Raw genomic sequence first — 10,000 nt, 5'->3', positions numbered from 1 at the left:
ACTACTACTACTACTACTACTACTACTGCTACTACTATTATTATTATTATTATTATTACTACTACTACTACTACTACTACTACTACTACTAATATTATTATTACTACTACTACTACTACTACTACTACTACTACTACTACTACTACTACTACTACTACTACTACTACTACTACTACTACTACTAATACTGCTGCTGCTACTACTACTACTACTACTACTACTATTACCAATACTACTACTACTACTACTACTACTACTACTACTACTACTACTACTACTACTACCACTACTACCACTACTACTACTACTACTACTACTACTACTACTACTACTACTACTACTACTACTAACGTCACTTCCCTCGTAATGACGCATGGTAACTTAGTAACCAGCTCTAAACTATCGAAACAATTGCAACCGCCCATATGAAATATTTATCCGACGAGCATAAAAGCGTATCCAGAGGTAAAAAAAAAACATTATAAATCTGATCATGTTTTGACTTTTGCACATTCTGATCACAAGACATATGAAAAGTTCTAGCCAGCATGAAGAATAAAAAGTACCTATTTTCTTTGTTTAGAACCACGATGGCCACCGTTGCTGGGCGACGTGACATCAGACTATTGAATTACGACTTGTTCGGCTACGCGGTCCTGTGGTAAGACTCTCGATTTTGGACAAGCAAATCCAGGGTTCGAGTCCCTCTACTCTGAGAGTGGGGCGCATAGTTTTGATTTTGGAAAAGGCTAATTAGTAATTACTCACACTACCTCACCACAGACATGTGTAAGAAGAGTACATGTCGAAATAAAAAAAAATGTGACCCCTCGTCTCAAAACGGTATTATGTCGGAATGGACCAGATGCTAAAAAGTCAAATTATTATAGTTTAACAGGTAAAAAATATGAAACATTGGTATTTATCACAGTAAAATATGATATTCGTTCTCGTCTATAAAGCATATAAACTCAACTTAAGCATGATGTTTCTGGCTACAAATTCCATTTTCAGCATTTTAATCATCCCGACTTAATACCGTTTTGAGACGAGGTATCACAAATGTAATATGGCCGAACATGTGTCATGTAACGTCCTATGTGTTGAGTGTTACTGTTGACTTATATGGACCTACTCTTGTAAAGCACTGATAGAATGAAGTTGGCGGCACTCAGGTCTTTGTTATCGATTTTTGCCATCCGCGTTTATGAGTAATTCTCACTAAACTGTATTAACCAGACAATAAATGTTCAAGGTTACACATAGTTTTGTGCGTTGGTCCGTTATACTTCCGGATGTCAATGTTGTGAGCTTCTTAGACAACCGCATACTATCTATATAAATGCTCAACCTTTTTATTCAACCAGTTAACATCAATACTATGGAGAGAAAAAAACCCACGTATTTTGAAAATTGGCCAGAAAACTCGTCCTTCAAATATCGATCAATTTTAAATGAAACTCATCTTGTCAAAAACTCTCAAATCCGGGACTTAGATAAATCGGCTATGTGGTCCACTTGTATGACCCTCGCTTTCGGATCGGAAGGTCCTGGTTTCGAGCCTCGCGCTCGGCGCATAGTTGAGTCATTGGAAAAGGCTCTTTACTCACATTCTCTCACCGTACTCAGGTGTAAAATGAGTACCTGGCTGTTAACAGCGTTGTCTCTGTCCGAAAAATTGTAATATCGCCTAACAGGCGTCATGTTCTGTCCTAAATGTTAAATGTTGTTGTTGACCAGGAACCCCTTGTAAAGAGCTTTAAGTGGATATTGCGCTATATAAAAGCTCATTTTAAATGTATTATTTATTTATCTATTTATTATAGATAAACATCGAGAAGCCCCAGGTTTTGAATGTTTTTTTTTGGTTTGTTTGTTTGTTTGTTTTTTTTACGAAGATGAGGGTCATTTAAATTGCTTGAAGGACGAGTTTTCTGCCCGAATTTCAAAATAAAATTGAGCGTTTATATAGGGCAATATCCACTAAACGTGCTCAAAACGCTTTACAAGGGGTCCCTGGTTAACAGCAGCGTTCAACATTTAGTACGGGACATAACGCCTGTTAGGCGATATTACAATTTTTTTCGTACAGAAACAACGCTGTTGACGGCCAGGTACTCATTTTACACATGAATACGGTGAGAGAATGTGAGTAAAAAGCCTTCTCCAAGGACTCAACTAAGCGCCGAGCGAGTCTCGAACCCAGGACCTTCCGATCCGAAAGCGAGTGTCGTACCACTAGACCACATAGCCACACGTGTCTTTCTGGAGTACTCCAGTTAACAGATTAAATTAAATGACCCCCTTAATACATACACTTAATACATTTTATGGTGACTAAAGACTCTTTGCTGTCTTCTTGTGTTTAATATCAAGTGGGTATTTATTAATATCTTTATCATTCTAGTCTTTAAAGTGTTGAAAATTGAGAGAATGTGAGCAAAGAGCCTTCTACAAGGACTCTACTATGCGCCGAGTGATGCTCAAACCCAGGACCTTCCGATCCGAAAGCGAGTGTCATACCAGTAGAACACATAGCCGCACAACGTGTCTTTCTAGAGTACCGTAGTTAACAGGTTAAATACATACACTTAATACAAACACTTAATACATTTTATGATGACTAAAGACTCTTTGTTGTCTTCTTGTGTTTAATATCAAGTGGGTATTTATTAATATCTTTATCATTCTTGTCTTTAACTCACTCAACCCTAACACCGACTATATCTGTAGTAGTTTACCCCTGTTACTTTTACCCCATGCATATTTAGTACATTTTTAAGAGACAAATTATAGACGTAGTATCAAAGCTAATTTTTTGTTTTTGTTTTTGCATGTTAATGATAGTTGAGTAAAACTATCTATGTACGAGTACATGCTAATTTTTAATACACTTTTTCCAATTTTGAAAAGTAGCAAACATCTCAAGGGTTGAATGAGTTTAAAGTGTTGAAAATTGAGAGAATGTGAGCAAAGAGCCTTCTACAAGGACTCTACTATGCGCCGAGTGATGCTCAAACCCAGGACCTTCCGATCCGAAAGCGAGTGTCATACCACTAGACCACATAGCCGCACAACGTGTCTTTCTAGAGTACTCCAGTTAATAGATTAAATTAAATGACCCCTTAATACATACACTTAATACATTTTATGATGACTAAAGACTCTTTATTGTCATCTTGTCCTATTTATTTATTAATATCTTTATCATTCTAGTCTTTATAGTTTTGAACATGTAGATAACGTTAACTCAAGAACTTATAAACCTGTATTCTATCATGTGATTTTTTCGAGTTTTCTTATCTTTATCATTGGCTTTTAATAAGTGACTATTTGCTTTTTAATTGGGATGCCGATAGCTCAATTGGTAGAGTACTCACTTCACACGCAAAGGGAACCGAGACCTACTACAGCTGAAGTCAAGATTTTTCTTCTGAACCCATACACCCCCCCCCCCACCCCAAATCCCCAGACCCCACCCCCACCCCGGGTCCACCCAGTGGTGATTGGGTAATGAGGTCTGTTTGATCTGGTGGAGCATATTTTGCGATAGACTTGTGTCATATCTATAAAAAAAAGGCAGTGAGTAATTGCTCTTATCGGTTTCACGCCATAGAAACCGGGATAAACTCCCGACTCCAAGGGTCTGAGAGCAAGGAGGTACTATTTTCCTTAAGATAAAGTAGTCCTTTAGAGCCACCAGGGTGATGGAGCAGGAATTTATCCCGGTTTCTTTTTACAAATCTTTATCATTCTAGACTTTAAAGTGCTGAACATGTAGACAACGTCTGGACACTAGACTTATAAAACTGTAACACTTCTATCATGAGATTTTTTCGAGTTTTCTTATCTTTATCATTGGCTTTTAATAATATGTGACTATTTGCTTTATAATTGGGATGCGGGTAGCTCAATTGGTAGAGTACTCACTTCACACGCAAAAGGACCGAGATCGACCAGGGTTGAAGTCAAGCTTTTTTTCATCTGACACCCAGTCCCCCCCGACCCCCCCCCCCCCCCCCCCGCCCAGGTCCACCCAGTGGTGATTAGAGGTCTTTTAGATCAGGTGGAACGTACTTTGCGATAGAGTTGCGTCATATCCAAAAGGTAGCGAGCAATTGTTCTTAACACACCCATTTTTTTTCTCCCTTTTTATTGGCGCTGATATGACCTAAATGTGTCACGACATGCGTCGTTTACCGCTTAAAAACCAAAACAAATATATAGATAGTATGCGCTTGGCTAAGAAGCTCATAACATTGCCATCCGGAAGTATAACGGACCAACACACAAAACTGAGTGTATCCATGAACATTTATAGTCGGGTTAATACAGTTCAGTGAGCATTACTTATAAACGCGGATGGCAAAAAACAATAACAAAGACGTGAGTCACGTCATCTTCGAACTATCTATAGATAAATAACAAAGGGTGTCCCCATTGCTCACGTGGTAAAGCACTCGCCTCGTTACGAAAAGGGACCGAGAACGATCCCAGCAGGTATAGATAGTTCGAAGATGACGTCACTCAGGTCTTTGTTATTGTTTTTTGCCATCCTCGTTTATTAATGAGTAATGCTCACTGAACTGTATTAATCCGACTATAAACGTTCATGGATACACATAGTTTTGTGTGTTGGTCCGATATACTTCCGGATGGCAATGTTATGAGCTTCTGAGCCAAGCGCATACTATCTATAATAGATTTTTTTTCGCTGACACCGCCCCCCCCCCTTCCCCCTTGTGCTACGTCCGTTTCAAGCTATAGATTAGTATGCGCTTGGCTAAGAAGCTCACAACATTGCCATCCGGAAGTATAACGAACCAACACACAAAACTCTTGTAACCAGGAACTTTTATACTATGGATAATACAGTTCAGTGAAAATTACTCATAAACGTGGATGGCAACAAACAATAACAAAAACCCGAGTCAACTTCATTCTATCTATAGAAACCGGGATAAACTCCGACTCAGTGTCCTGCTGGCACTAAGGAATTATATTATTTTAATCACCTCAAGACTTGGGTATTATGTCGGGTTGAAAAAAATGTCAAATCGTGGCTTTAAAATTAAAAATATGACAAAAATTATGAGATTTTAGCTCTTGCCACTTCAAGAGACTCCAACTGTTGCTCTCAATGAAATACAGTGAACGTCCTAATCCGTCGGATGTTGAAAAGATTTGAACTGAGACATTGCCAAGTTTAGTTAGAAGCTCAACTAAAAAAAAAAAAAAAATCCAAAATGAGTTGTCATAAATGATTAAATCGACCGTTTTTATACATCGTTGGGAAATATTAAAGCTTAATTTCACATATGTTTTTACAGCTCGTCAAGTTGAAAAAGTATGAAATTTGAGAAAAGTTGCTGGATACCATTCCCATACATCTGACCAAAACTTCATGAAAAATCACCCGATTTACTTTTTAAAAAAAAAGATTAAAATGCTCTATGAGCATATTCTTTCAGAAAATGAAAGAAAAATGCATATCAAAAATTTTCACCTTCCGACTGATTATGTCATGCACTGACACAAATGATGATGATGATATTACACCGGTGCCCGTTCCCTAATTTTTCAGTCTTGGGTTGATGAGTTACATATTAAAATGATATGACTTCTGAGGAGGAGGGAGTTGTCAGATTGCCTCATCCAATGCAAATGTATATCTGATCCAACACCCAAATCTGGTATTATGGACGATTGACTCAAATGACTTTTTTTTAAAAGGATTTTCAAATTAAAATAATCAAATAGATTTAATTTTCCTTTTTTAATAATATATAGATACCGTAATAAAAACTTAGCCAAGTCCCATATTTCAGGCAATACATTTTTTTTTCTGAACCTAAATCAAACCGGCATAATATCGTTTTGAGATCATGTGTGAATATTTTGAATCAGGTATTTTAAAAAAAGAGTTTTAATGGTAAGAATACACCATAAAATCTGGCATATTAAACTTGAATTGAGATTCCTCCTGGTTGATGTAATTTCTGTATAGTCGACAATTGATAGACAAGAACAGATGAAATCTTGCACCCTGGAGCAAGTTGCATCAAAATAGTGTTGGGAGATTAGGTGAGTTATTTTGTTTTTTGTTTTCTCTTCTTAATGAATGAAGTTGACGTCATTAACCCACTCCTTACCAACTATAGAAAAATTGTCACATTCGTTACGATACAACCAAAATTTTCCTTATTCAAATTTCTCTTGTACATCATAAAATTCAAAGAAAATGAACAGTGTGTTGTAGAGCATGTTTTGCTAAAGAAATTATGTATTGCAAGAACTTACTACTATTATGTTTGAGTGATAAAAAATCTATTTTTGTGTTAGTTGGGTGTGAAGTTTGGGGAAAATCCTGAAAATGGCTGGTAAGGAGAGGGTTAATGGTTTTGTTGTCTTTTGACTTCATTGCTGATTGATTAGTTGTTACTAAATTATCATCTCAATCAGACATATAAAAGTGAAAGGTTACACATAGATTTGTGTGTTGGTAAGATCGATCTGACGTATGGAACTGGTGAGTATTTTACTATGACGCTAGAGGTAATAACTTTGTGTTATTTCAATGAAATCCGCTAGAGCAAATAGCCCCATTGAACGGAGTTTTAAACGCTCGTATTCCACCGCGTGAAAAGGACGCAACAAAAGGGATGGAAGGGGGTGGGGGGGGGGGGGTGTCAGAGAAAAAAAACATTCTCTTATTTCCCTTGGATCGATCTCGGTCCCTTTCCGTTACGAGACGATTGCTCTACCGAGTGAGGTGTCAGGGCCCCCTTTGTTATTTATCTACATACTAGTTTGGTTCTGAAGCTCTTTACGGGGCTTGTGACACATTTAGGTCATAAATGTGTGTGTATATATATATATATATATATATATATATATATATATATATATATATATATATATATATATTATATATATATATATGAGCCAAGGTCAAAAGGTGCCAATTTTTTTTCTCAAAATAAAAGTGACATAATAGTCCATTCATGTTTCTATATATGTAGCAAAAACCCTGTACTTCATGAATCAAAGGCCCTTTAGATAACTTTAAGGTCTAACACAGCATAATATCGTCAATAATACCTATAGGTTGCATGTGTCACCTGTGACCGGTGACACCAAAATGAGACAAAAAACTCAATAACCAAATGATTTTTGTTGAGTATCAAACTTTATTTAGTAAGTTATAGACAAAAGGACACAATCAACAACATTCATTGTACAATAATATTACCAACTATTGGAGAAAATGTTGCTTTTTGGTGTCATCGGTCACAAGCAACAGAGAATGCAAATATGTTATTTCATAAAAATGTTTGTACATTAACAACTACAACAATATTGCATATGCTTATTACCAGCAATGTTCAGAAACGTTTGGAATAAAATGTTGGGAAATAATGTGACCAAAGCATGTCTTATTTAGTGACATTGTGTCACTTGTGACATTAGACCGATGACACCATTACTTATGTCACAAGCAATACCAAATTGCAATTTCGACAATATATCATTAATTTCAGTCAAACCAAGTGTAATAACCACAGTTAAATATGGAATTTAATAATATTTCATAAACCAAAGACTTCAAAAATAGAAATATACATGGAAATTAGAGCATCTGAATGTGACTTGTGACATAAGACCGGTGACACCATTACTTATGTCACAAGCAACACCAAATCACACTTTCGTCCATAATATATCATTATTTTCAGTCAAAAAAGCACAATAACCACTATAAAATTAAATTCAATAATAATTTAAGAAACTAAATACTTTCAAATTGGAAATATACTTAGAAATTAGTAATACCATTGTTGCTATTACTTTGGTCAAAATCGGCACTAGAACGCAATTTTGCCTCAATAAATCAAGAATAGCAACTGACCACATTTAATATCGCCCGTTAAAATGTAATTCAATGACATTTCAAGCTTTGAAGAACATGAAAACAGAAATATATTAGAAACTTCAAACTTAAGTGTCACCTGTGACATTTTAACCAATGACACCAATGTTCACAAAAAGTACCAAAAGTCACACAAACACTAGATAAATATCAGCCATGGTAATGAATTCATGTAACCATACGGTAACCATCACCATACTGCTCAAATCTGCTAGTTTGTAGTAATTTAGTGTGTTAATAGTAAATCAAATCAAATTTCTTGGCAACCCTTCTTTTATCTGGATTCGTCGAAAGCTTGAGTTTTGTCTTTTTCTTGATTGATACAACCCTGAAACATAAAAAAATTCGAATTACAAGGAAATAATTAATTGTGTCAAAATCACAGTCTTATGTGAGATGTCATAATATCATATTTGTAAATAGAATAACAGCTGAAAACATATTTTTTTGGTGGCACTTTGTAATATCCAATATCAAGTGTTGCTTGTGACAATGTAAAATAGCGATGACACCAAAGTTCAACTTACCTTTTCTCCCTGGAGCCACGCTGTAAAGGCAAACGAAAGTGCTGCACTTCAAAGACTGGTAAGAAGGGTGGATCAAAATTGCGAATCGCCATTTAACGAAACAAACTTCCACGTGTTCACGCATGCCGTGTTGCTTGTGACAAATGACACCAAAACCAATAAACCTCAATATTGGCAAAACGGTATACATTTACTCCAAGATTTGAGTTCAGATAGTAAATCTATGCTTTTTTCTCATAATTAAACATTTTATAAACATTAAACATGAGCTTTAACGTTTCGTGTCGAGGCTTAGTATTGTGCTGTGTTTGATGACACTAAATGTCACAAGCAACACCAACTTTTTAAGAACTCTATATGAAACTTAATCAGATATGTAATAAACTGCAACTGCGTTTAAAAGTAAATTTTGACTTTATACTATTAGTCAAATTTCAATCACGTGAGCTAAAACATCACATTTAATTTCTACATGATTTCTAAAAAGGTGATGCGTTGACCTCGTTTTAAGCACATGCCAAACAGCATTCAAATTTCACTTTCAAGTTGTTTATTTCATATTCTGTTGAACAGAGTATGTTGTGCTATCTCATTTTATCTCTTCTTCATATTATCAATTGATTACAAGCATTAACCCAATGAAAACAGCCTATAATTAAGTAAAATTCTAATTTTCTTAACACGGGTATCAGACGGGCACCTTTTGACCTTGGCTCATATATATATATATATATATATATATATATATATATATATATATATATATATATATATATATATATATATATATATATATATATATATATATATATATATATACGAGGGCTCTTTCAGAAATAACCGAAAAATGCCCATTGCTCAGCAACCAGTGGAGATTTTTTAATTCTGTAAACGACATGATATTCCTTATTTCCTTATATATTAAATGTCTTCCTTTGGGAGTGTTGCTCACTTGACACATAGATAACCAAACCACTCGGACAGTCGTCATAATGTAAACAATAACAGTGATTGGAAAACATAACGAACAACACAGGTTTTTTTTATACAATCGATGGAATGTGTCAAGGTAAAAACACAGTTTTATCTCTTTGTCAACATTATAACCAACACAGAAAACTATGTTTTAAAATGTTATAATCAGATCGAGAAAATCGTATGATAACTAGTCACCCATCTGGTGGTATAGATAGTGTGCGCTTGGATAAAAGGCTCACAACATTGCCATACGGAGGTATAACGGAACAATACCAAATATGTGTAACCTTGAACGTTTATAGTCTGGCTAATACAATTGAGTGAGAATTACTCCTAAACATGGATGGGAAAAAAACAACAACAACACCAAAGACCTGAGTGACGTCATCTTCGTTCTATCTATAAAAACAATAACAACTGTCATAGAGAGGTCGACATCATTCACGTTATTGTTTATTAACAACCAACTATGGTTGTCCGACCACGAGTGAAGGTGTGTCACAAATTCCATGTTTTGATTGGTCAAAAATCTACTCGTTAATTGTAGAAAGCATCGAGGCCTAAA

General features: G+C 35.5%; 1 protein-coding gene across 5 annotated transcripts in view; it reads left to right on the top strand.

The window, feature by feature from the left end:
* The window catches only part of LOC144957739 (solute carrier family 22 member 15-like), a 44,138-nt gene that overhangs the window by 30,062 nt on the left and 4,076 nt on the right, over positions 1-10,000 (top strand). Inside the window, exon 1 of one of the 5 annotated variants that reach the window (XM_078889128.1) lies at positions 5,946-6,084. The exons of the other annotated variants lie outside the window; for them this stretch is intronic. The gene's annotated coding sequence lies outside the window, so the exon portion shown is untranslated. Of the gene's footprint in view, positions 1-5,945; positions 6,085-10,000 lie in introns of those variants that run through there. 5 annotated transcript variants of the gene reach the window in all.

The sequence above is a fragment of the Berghia stephanieae genome, chromosome 12, assembly GCF_034508935.2.
Source record: "Berghia stephanieae isolate SIO BIC M18660-M18661 chromosome 12, UCSD_Bste_1.3, whole genome shotgun sequence".
Taxonomy (NCBI): Eukaryota; Metazoa; Mollusca; class Gastropoda; order Nudibranchia; family Aeolidiidae; genus Berghia; species Berghia stephanieae.
The sequence above is the reverse complement of the archived record's forward strand: the minus strand, read 5'-3'. Positions and strand labels throughout refer to the sequence as shown.